This window comes from Schistocerca piceifrons, chromosome 1 (assembly GCF_021461385.2).
Source record: "Schistocerca piceifrons isolate TAMUIC-IGC-003096 chromosome 1, iqSchPice1.1, whole genome shotgun sequence".
In the NCBI taxonomy this organism is placed as follows: domain Eukaryota; kingdom Metazoa; phylum Arthropoda; class Insecta; order Orthoptera; family Acrididae; genus Schistocerca; species Schistocerca piceifrons.
Genome location: NC_060138.1, coordinates 92,469,675 through 92,481,190, shown reverse-complemented (window position 1 = coordinate 92,481,190; position 11,516 = coordinate 92,469,675). Strand labels below are relative to the sequence as shown.

General features: G+C 45.1%; 1 non-coding gene across 1 annotated transcript; it reads left to right on the top strand.

Moving 5' to 3' along the window:
• Positions 1 to 325: 325 nt before the first annotated feature.
• Trnas-cga lies at positions 326 to 400 on the top strand. Its single transcript has one exon. It is a non-coding gene; the product is annotated as a tRNA-Ser (tRNA).
• Positions 401 to 11,516: the final 11,116 nt, after the last annotated feature.

Here is an 11,516-nt window from a genome sequence, read left to right as displayed (position 1 = left end):
ACTACATACTGGCATCCAGAATGAGATTTTCACTCTGCAGCGGAGTGTGCGCTGATATGAAACTTCCTGGCAGATTAAAACTGTGTGCCGGACCGAGACACAGTTTTAATCTGCCAGGAAGTTTCATATGAGCGCACACTCCGCTGCAGAGTGAAAATCTCATTCTGGAAGCATCCCCTAGGCTGTGGCTAAGCCATGTCTCCGCAGTATCCTTTCTTTCAGGAGTGCTAGTTCTGCAAGGTTCTCAGGAGAGCTTCTGTAAAGTTTGGAAGGTACGAGACGAGGTACTGGCAGAAGTAAAGCTATGAGGACGGGGCGTGAGTCGTGCTTGGGTAGCTCAGTTGGTAGAGCGCTTGCCCGCGAAAGGCAAAGGTCCCGAGTTCGAGTCTCGGTCCGGCACACAGTTTTAATCTGCCAGGAAGTTAGATACTGGCATTCTTGTCTAATAGGCACCAAACGACAATCAGAGCAGTTCCGCCGACTTTCCCATTGATTGGAATCAGGGGCGGAAGGAGAAAAATGCCGAGGCCCAGGAAAACGCCGCGAGTGGCCATCACAATGTATCGACTTCACTTGTACCCGCCGACATTTACACAAGTGATGACGGGCAGCGTCGTGACGACACCGCACTCAGGTCGTGAAAGTCGTCAACACATGGCGGCTCAGCGGAAGGCAAGGTCGGCCTGCCAACCCATTCGGGCACCGAGGGCTGTATACAACATGTACTTAACTTCGTCACCTACCGTTTGTCGGAAAGTACATCCTTTGTCGCTCTCATATGTTCATATGATTCATCAATCTGAATAACTTCAGCTAAAGAGGAGTCGGGCACAGCCTGTGCCCAAGCTTGGACCTCGGGGTTGGGTACTAATCGGTTGACCGTGCCCCTACTCAGTGAGTCCACATACAAGGTAGCACACTGGTTGCACCCAAACCAACACATGTGGCAGAGGCCTTGCAAGTCTTCAGGCCGCATATGACTGCCGGGGTCCTTGTGGTACTGCTTAGACTTCCACTGTGTTGTTACCACATGCGTCTGATGTCCAAAAAACTGCGTGGACAACTCACGGAGTTCCTCAAGTTGAATTTCCCGGGCTCAGAAGAGAGCTTCAAATTTTGCACTATTCTATACAACCCCAGACCGCTGGACAAAAACGAGGCAGCTAATCAGCTGGTTCGATGATACACCGTACCTGACAGCGCAGTAACTGCTGGAACAGATAATCCACACATTAACAATCCAGTTTGCATTTGGCTGAAAAGACCCTGACTATTCATGGATCATTACCCTAGCAATCCCTTCTATCTGGAGAATCAAACGTATATTATGAAAAAATTTAACACATTTTTACATTGCGCTTGGAACACTTAGGAACAGGCCACTAAAGAAGATAGTTTTCCACGCTGAAGTGCGTGGCGAATGAGAACACTCAGTTAAAGACTAATGGGGAGAGACGAAAAAGTTTCTATGGCCCATGATCGCACAGTACAAGATGATTCAGCCGCCCCTTTTGAGCCATTTTATGCAACCCGCAACACCTTCAATAACGGCGCATGAGATTTTCATATCCGCATGCTCACTACCTGCAAACTGTAAGTCCTACGCCAGAAAACTAACTGCAGCTTTTTCTATGAACTTCAGTGTAGCAAAACTTATCTTCAATCAATCGAAAACGACAGCCTATAACAAAAACGTACCCCGTACAACATTTAACTACGTTAAATTTCCTACAAAGAGGTCGTGTCCACTTCCTGTGTAGGACTCGTAAACTGGACGTCCCAAGCGAAAGAATATGAATATAATGCACATGTTATCTGAAGGTGTTGTGGGCTGCATGAGACCTAGAGGTAGGGAGAGCTGAATCATCCTGTACTGTACACGGGCCTGCATGTCAGCCATAGTTTTAACACTAGCATAAAAAAAACCGCATATACTGAAAACAGTGGGAAATTCCACAGATAAGCAGATATGTCAGTATTCCTGTATTTCGTATTTCAGACTTTGAAACACGACTGTCCCTGTCTTCCGCTATGCTTTATCGACGCAGTATTTCACCGGCGACTTCCTTTTTTACGGGCTGGAACACGAGGCTACACGTCGCTAAGCACACATCTCTCAGGATCGCGCCGAGAACATTTCATTAGCAATTTCGCTCTCGCGGCTAATTGAGCGAGCTGCCGCTTTTCGGAGGAAATGACGCGTGGCCCGGCGCGGCGCACGGCGCGTGAATATTAATGCGACGTCGGTTAGCGCCTTTGAAGCGCGCCGGCTGACAGTCGGCAGTCGCCGTACGTCACGCGCCGGCCCGCTGCCACCAATCATGCCCGCCCGACGGTTCGCAGGATTTACTGTGCGCACCTGAGGACGTGCGCGTGTACAGAAACGCAGCGCGACGCTCCGCCTCGCCGCAATATCACGTTCCTCGCGTCAGCGCGCGCCAACTCGTCTTGTCCGCCCTCTCCTCTAGTACTCGGCGTACAGCTATCAAGTCGAGCCCTAGTGAAGGGCCTAGCTGAATAGAACACGTCAGGTGGATTTGCGAGACAGTGGCACGGCAGAGCTTGACAGACCACTAGGTGCAGCACCGCCGCCATGTTCGTTGTTAATTAGCTCTGAAGCAGAGTGCAATGCCCCTTACATTCCCCAGCGTTATCTGTGTATGTGCCTCGTAAAGGGGAGAGCCAAGGCCAGTTAAACGCAACGTACGTGTCTTCGAAGCCATTCCTGTCGTTAGAATTTCCTTCCATCTCATGAAAGTCCGCAGAAATTTATCCAAGAAGGGACAAAATTCTGAATTAGCCATTTTCATACAACTTTTCGTCCTCTAAGAACCAAAATTAACAGGAAATTGGAGAGGAATTCACTACTGGCCATTAAAATTGCTACACCACGAAGATGACGTGCTACAGACGCGAAATTTAACCGACAGCAAGAAGATGCTGTGATATGCAAATGATTAGATATTCAGAGCATTTACACAAGGTTGGCGCCAGTGGCGACACCTACAACGTGCTGACATGAGGAAAGTTTCCAAACGATTTCTCATACACAAACAGCGATTGACCGGCGTTGCCTGGTGAAACGTTGTTGTCATGCCTCGTGTAAGGAGGAGAAAAGCGTACCATCACGTTTCCGAATTTGCTAAAGCTCGGATTGTAGCCTATCGCGATTGCGGTTTATCGTATCGCCACACTGCTGCTCGCGTTGGTCCAGATCCAATGACTGTTAGCAGAATATGGAATCTGTGGGTTCAGGAGGGTAATACGGAACGCCGTGCTGGATCCCAACGGCCTCGTATCACTAGCAGTCGACATGACAGGCATCTTATCCGCACGGCTGTAACGGATCGTGCAGCCACGTCTCGTTCCCTGAGTCAACAGATGAGGACGTTTGCAAGACAACAAGCATCTGCACGAACAGCCGACGACGTTTGCAGCAGCATGGACTATCAGATCGTAGATCATGGTTGCGGTTACCCTTGACACTGCATCACAGACAGGAGCGCCTGCGATGGTGTACTCAACAACGAACCTGGGTGCACGAATGGCAAAACGTCATTTTTTCGGATGAATCCAGGTTATGTTTAGAGCATCATGATGGTCGCATCCGTGTTTGGCGACATCGCGGTGAACGCACATTAGAAGTGTGTATTCGTCATCGCCGTACTGGCGTATCACCCGGCGTGATCGTGTGGGGTGCCATTGATTACACGTCTCAGTCACCTCTTGTTCGCATTGACGGCACTTTGAACAATGAACGTTACATTTCAGGTGTGCTACGACCCCCTTCATTCGATCCCTGCGAAACCCTACATTTCAGCAGGATAATGCACGGCTGCATGTTGCAGGTCCTGTACGGGCCTTTCCGGATACAGGAAATGTTCGACTGCTGCCCTCTGGTAAATGGTGGCCGAGCAACTGGCTCATCACAATACGTCAGTCTCTACTCTTGATGAATTGTGGTATCGTGTTGAAGCTGCATGGGCATCTGCACCTGTACACGCCATCCAAGCTCTGTTTGACTCAATGCCCAGGCGTATCAAGGCCGTTATTACGGCCAGAGTTGGTTGTTCTGGGTACTCATTTCTCAGGATCTATGCACCCAAATTGCGTGAAAATATAATCACATGTCAGTTCTAGTATAATATATTTGTCCAATGAATACCCGTTTATCATCTGCATTCCTTCTTGGTGTAGCAATTTTAATGGCCAATACTGTATGTACAGGTAGCCAATCAAATTTTTTTTAGATTTGTAAGAATATTTCTTTAGTATACGCTCACTTCATCTTTTTATATAATAACGAAGGGGATTCAATAAGTAATGCAACACTTTTTTTCTTAAAACAGGATTCCTACACACCATATTATTCACTACTCTTTTGGCTACAATGTCAGTCCAATACGACGGCCTAACGCCAACTTACTGGGAGGTCCTGTATGCCCGCATAGTATCACTTTACTGGTCGACGTCGCAGCCAACGTCTTGCAACATCTACATCTACATCCACACTCGCGAGCTACCTGACGGTGTGTGGCGCAGGGTACCCTGAGTACCTCTATCGGTTCTCCCTTCTATTCCACTCTCGTATTGTTCGTGGAGAGAAAATTGTCAGTATGCCTCTGTTTGGGCTCTATTCTCTCTGATTTTATCCTCATGGTCTCTTCCCGAGATATACGTAGGAGGGAACAATATACTGCTTGACTCCTTGGTGAAGGTATGTTCTCGAAACTAAACAAAAGCCCGTAGCGGGCTACTGAGCGTCTCTCTTGCAGAGTCGTCCACTGGAGTTTATCTATCAGCTCCGTAACGCTTTCGCGATTACTAAATGATCTTGTAACGAAGCGCGCTGCTCTCCGTTGGATCTTCTCTATCTCTTCTATGAACACTATCTGTTACGGATCCCACACTGGTGAGCAATATTCAAGCAGTGGGCGAACAATTGTACTGTAACCTACTTCCATTGTTTTCGGATTGCATTTCCTTAGCATTCTTCCAATGAATCTCAGTCTGGCACTTGCTTTACCGACGATCAACTTTATCTGATCATTCCATTTTAAATCACTCCTAATGCCTACTCCCAGATAATTTATGGAACTAACTGCTTCCAGTTGCTGACCTGCTATATTGTAGCTAAGTGATAAAGTATCTTTCTTTCTATGTATTCGCAGCACATTACACTTGTCTACATTGAGATTCAATTGCCATGTACAGTTTTCCATTGTTACAACCTCTCCATATACTGCAGCATCATTCACAAAAAGCCTTAGTGAACTTCCGATGTTATCCACAAGGTGATTTACGTATATTGTGAATAGCAACGGTCCTACGACACTCCCCTGCGGCACACCTGAAATCACTCTTACTTCGGAAGACTTCTCTCCATTGAGAATGACATGCTGCATTCTGTTATCTAGGAACTCTTGAATCCAATCACACAATTCGTCTGATAGTCCATATGCTCTTACTTTGTTCATTAAACGACTGTGCGGAACTGTATCAAAAGCCTTGCGGAAGTCAAGAAACACGGCATCTACCTGGGAACCCATGTCCATGGCCCTCTGAGTCTCGTGGACGAATAGCGTGAGCTGGGTTTCACGCGATCGTCTTTTTCGAAACCGATGTTGATTCCTACAGAATAGATTTCTAGTCTCCAGAAAAGTCATTATACTCGAACATAATACGTGTTCCAAAATTCTACAACTGATCGACGTTAGAGATATAGGTCTATAGTTCTGCACATCTGTTCGACGTCCCTTCTTGAAAACGGGGATGACCTTTGCCCTTTTCCAATCTTTTGGAACGCTACGCTCTTATAGAGACCTACGGTACACCGCTGCATGAAGGGGGGGAAGTCCCTTCGCGTACTCTGCGTTAAATCGAACTGGTATCCCATCAGGTCCAGCGGCCTTTCCTCTTTCGAGCGATTTTAATTCTTTTTCCATCCCTCTGTCATCTATTTCGATATCTACCATTTTGTCATATGTGCGACAATCTAGAGAAGGAACTACAGTGCAGTCTTCTTCTGTGAAACAACATTGGAAAAAGACATTTAGTATTTCGGCCTTTAGTCTGTCATCTTCTGTTTCAGTACCATTTTGGTCACAGAGTGTCTGGACATTTTGTTTTAATCCACCTACTGCATTGACATAAGACCAAAATTTCTTAGGATTTTCTGCCAAGTGAGTACATCGAACTTTGCTTTCGAATTCATTGAACGCCTCCCGCATAGCCCTCCTCACACTACATTTCGCTTCGTGTAATTTTTGTTTGTCTGCAAGGCTTTGGCTATGTTTATGTTTCCTATTAAGTTGCCTTTGCTTGCGTAGCAGTTTGCTAACTCGGTTGTCGGACCACGGTGGCTCTTTTCCATCTCTTACGATCTTGCTTGGCACATACTCATCTAATGTATATTGAACGATGGTTTTGAACTTTGTCCACTGATCCTCAACACTAACGTTCCCATCATCCACGAACAACTTTCTTCGGAGTGCATACTTAATTGGGCGAAAGAGATTAAAGTCGGAAGATAGGAGATCCGGGCTGTAGGGTGGATGAGGAAGAACGGTCCAATGAAGTTTCGTGGGCTCCTCGTGAGTGCGCAGACTTGTGTGGGGCCTCCCGTTACCATGGAGAAGTTCATTTGCATTTTTATGGCGACGAACACGTTGAAGTCGTTTCTTCTGTCTACTGAGGCAAGCACAGTACACATCACAGTTGTTCGCTGCACCATGAGGGGGGACATCAGAGGGACTGCGAGAAGACCGTCGCCATGGCTTGGTGGCTGAGTGTGCGCATTTGAGCTTCTTCGCCGGAAGAAGAGTGTTGTGGCGCCACTCCAACGATTGCTGTTTTGTTTATGAACCGAAATGATGAACCCATGCTTAATCACCTGCGACCATGTTCGAAAGAAGTTGACGAAATCACCGTCGTAACGCACAAGCAATTCAGCACGGATGATCCTTCGTTGCTCTTTGTGGTCTTATGTTAGGCGGCAAGGAATCCAGCAGGCATACACCTTTGAGTACCCCATCTGGTGGTTGAGTCAGCACTAACAAGAGAGACTTCCAGCTGTCCAACTGTGTTTGATTGAGATCCGTCGATCACCTCAAATGAGAGTGTCTGCACGTTCCATCAATGCAGAAGTCACAGCTGTATGTGGCTGGCCAAGACGCTCGAGATCACATAGGATTGCGCGACGTTCTTGCGGTGATGACAGACGCCTCGCCCGACGAGTCACCGTGCTTTTGTTCACACCCAGATCACTGTAGACATTTTCCGCCAAAAGAAACTCATTGACAGCTCTCTGCATGGTACGCACCTCCGTTACAGATGTCTTCCTGGAGGCTACGTGTAGCGTCGCAACCTGTTGACTTTGGAAAACTATAGGGTCTGAAATGGGAATATTCTACGATGTCCCTCAAACAATTCTCCATTATTTGAAACTAAAAGGGCCAACAAAAAATGTTTTGCTATACTTATTAAACGCCCCTGGTAATTTTGAAATTCTACACTATATTTTTGATTTGAAATTATACGCTTTTTACCAAAAAATCCAGTGTATTCGACGAACGATACAAACAGATTTTTCATTCATCTACTAATGCCGTTAGGGGTTACACGGAAAATTAAAAATCCGAACAAGAAGCAAAAATCATAATAACAGAAAAGGTACTATGTTACAAGAACAATGGTACAGAGAAAAGCTGTTACTGCCGGCCGGTGTGGCCGAGCGGTTGTAGGCACTTCAGTCTGGAACCGCGCGACCGCTTCGGTCGCAGGTTCGAATCCTGCCTCGGGCATGGATGTGTGTGATGTCCTTAGGTTGGTTAGATTGAAGTAGTTCTAAGTTCTAGGGGACGGATGACCTCAGATGTTAACTCCCATAGTGCTCAGAGCCATTTGAACCAATTTTGACAGCTGTTACTCAAATTTTTCTCGAAGTAGATAAACAGGAAAAAAAATTATAAATCTCTTACTCTGCACTGATTACATCTGTAGCTGTTTGCTTGTAAAACTTCACATATGACAATGTTAATGGATTCCTTACATTATTTTCGTACTTTCTGTTAATTACCGTAGACTACCATGATTGAATTTGATTTTTTCTTTCGAAACGAACTTTTTTCTGGGTAATGTGCAACCCAGAGCCAACATTCCAATAGCCAAACGTCGGATCTCGCAAAACCGCTCAGAGATTGGTTGGTAGAACAGACTTTTAATAGCCTAGGGTTGGATCGAGACTTTCCTCACCTCTCCAGTTTGACACGTTATCGAGCACCTATGCCAAATTCGCAACCCAGTGACTGTCTGTTGCGGCTGCATTGCACTCCAGAGGGTTTAAGAATTCGTGGGGAAACATCTTTTAGACCTTAATACAGAGTTCCTTTCTTTCTTCCCGACTGCCGCATTTGAATCTGTAGACCGAGTATAGATGTACACACCTACATTATAGCATGGTTGCATTCTCCATAGTCTAATTCAGTATCTCTTCCGTGTAAAACTGGATTTAGACTCAACAAGCCACCATGGGGTACAACAATATATTAGTATTTTCTTGCTTTTTCTGTGCTAGCATAATTACTTTTTGCTAAATACACTGAAGAACCAAAGAAACTGGTACACCTGCCTAATATCATGTAGGGCCCCCGTGAACAAGCAAACGTGCCGCAACACGACGTACCTGACGTCTGAAGTAGTGCTGGAGGGAACTGACACCATGAATCCTGCAGGGCTGTCCATAACTCCGTAAGAATACGAGGGGGTGGAGATCTCTTCTGAACAGCACGTTGCAAGGCATCCCAGCTATGCTCAATAATGTTCATTTCTGGGGAGTCTGGTGGCCAGTGGAAATGTTTAAACTCAGAAGCGTGTTCCTGAAGCCACTCCGTAACAATTCTGGAAGTATGGGGTGTCGCATTGTCCTACTGGCATTGCCCAATTCCTTCAGTATTCACAATGGATATGAATGGATGCACGTAAACATACAGGATGTTTACGTACATGTCACCTGCCAGAGTCGTATCTAGACGTATCAGAGGTTCCATATCACTCCAACTGCACACGCCCGACACCATTACAGAGCCCTCACCAGCTTGAAGAGTCCCCTGGTGACATGCAGGTTCCATGGATTCATGAAGTTGTCGTCATACCCGTTCACGTCTGTCCGCACGATGTAAGTTGAAATGGGACTCATCCAACCAGGCTACATGTTTCCTGCCCTCAACAGTCCAATATCGGTGTTGACGGGTCCAGGCGAGGCGTAAAGCATTGTGTCGTGCAGTCATTAAGGACACACGAGTGGGCCTTCGGCTCCGAAATCCCATATCGATGATGTTTCATTGAATGGTTCACATGGTGACACTTGTTGATGGCCCGGCATTAAAATCTGCAGCAGTTTGCAGAAGGGTTGCACTTCTGTCACGTTGAACGATTCTCTTAAGTCGTCACTGTTCCCATTGTTGTAGGGTCTTTTTTCGGCCGCAGCGATGTCGGAGATTTGATGTTTTACCAGATTCCTGATATTCACGGTGCACTCGTGAAATGGTCGTACGGGGAAGTGCCCACTTCCTCGCTACCTCGGAGATTCTGTGACCCATCGCTTGTGTGCCAACTGCAACACCACGTTCATACTCACTTAAATTTTGATAATCTGACATTGTAGCGGTAGTAAGCGATCTAACAACTGCGCCAGACACTTGTCTTATAAAGGCGTTGCCGATCGCAGCACCGTATTCTACCTTTCTACATGTCTCCGTATTTGAATACGCACGCCTATATCAGTTTCTTTGACGCTTTGGTGTATAATGAGATAATTGGGCACTTTGGCATTGATGATAAGGAACAGGGTTTTATATGTAAAACATGAATCCATAGTTTAAAATTTGGAAAAATAATTCGAAATTACGATATCTTCGTGATGTAATCCCTGTCATTTGCCTGACTTCCCCTATTTTTTTTTTTAGCCGGCCGTAGTGGCAGAGCGGTTCTAGGTGCTTCATTCTGGAACCGCACGACCGCTACGGTCGCAGGTTCGAATCCTGCCTCGGGCATGGATGTGTGTGTAATGTCCTCAGGTTAGTTAGGTTTAAGTAGTTCTATGTTCTAGAGGACTGATTACTTAAGATGTTAAGTCCCATAGTGCTGAGAGCCATTTGAACCATTTTTTTCTTATTTCTCTCCCCACCTTTTCTCTTTCTGCCCTTGGTCTGTTAAGATGCATGTATCATTGTAAGCTCATATAAGTGAGAATTATTATTTATTTTCGTCCAAATACTGATGCATATCTTATTATTTGTTTCAATCGAACTCTTTGATATGTTATTGACAGATTCCCAAGTGCAAATGAGGTGAGTCGTGTTGCACGAAGGCGAATAACAAGCTTCGACGATGTCTATTTAGCCAGCATTACAGCTGACTCACTGAAATCGCTACGAACTAGAAATTATTCAGGAGCTGCTTGCTATTTAGTTTTAGGAAGTCCGATTTGTTAGTGCGAACATGAAACATTGATAGCTGATATGGTCGCCAAAAATAAGAAACCAAGCTAGTTCTTCCAGAAAGAATTGAAGATTTTCAATTCACTGTCACTCTTTCCAGCATAGTTAAGCTGGCGACCGCTCGTAGGACTATCAAAGTAGATCATTAATGTGCTATGTACGTAATTTTATTTTAAAACATATACATTTCATGACGATTTGTTTCTTTTCATGTAAACCATCAAGGCATACATATTAATATTGAAAAGCTCATAAAAATTAAAATGGAACCAAATTTATTGGAAACATCAATGAAATTAAAGGAAGGAAAATAAAATAAGGAAGTAATACAGTTAATAAACTCTTGCGAAGACATCAATGCTAGCAGTTACAACACGAGGTAAGACAATACGCCACTCATTCTGCGTAGTTCTGCTTTCTGTAGCTGTAACATTAATTTATTTGAGGCTTAGTCATTTGAAAATTTTTTATTTATTGTGTAATTTTTGTACGTTTTGTATAAGATCCACAGTATGAAGGAAATGCGTAGGCGTGTAGCTTGATGTATTGATCGGCAGTTGTTTTAAAACGAAAATAAGTTCGTTTATCTGTGATGATGCCCTGCCTGTAAATACCTTCTGTGTACGTTAGTATGGTGATATCCCGACGGCGATTCAGAATAATGGCTTTTTCACATCCAGCGGCTTAATCTAATCAGGTACGAGAGGGAGATTTCGCCACTGTAAACCTAAATAACATGGCGGCCGCGACGAGTCAAATTATGTTGCCATTGACAATCGAGATCATTGGTGAAGCTGTTATAGCCGCTCGAGATCTAGTTCTGATAGTGTCACAAGAATTAAAAAGTGCAATAGGTACTATGAATCAAAGGCAAAAAAGTATGTATAGTAATGTAATCACACTGAATCAGACACAGGAAAGTATGAAGCAACAACCAGACAATTCGCCTACTCAGGTCGCATAAATTAACTAACGGGTACAAAAATCAGACTAAGCTGTAAAAAACCGTGGTTGGTA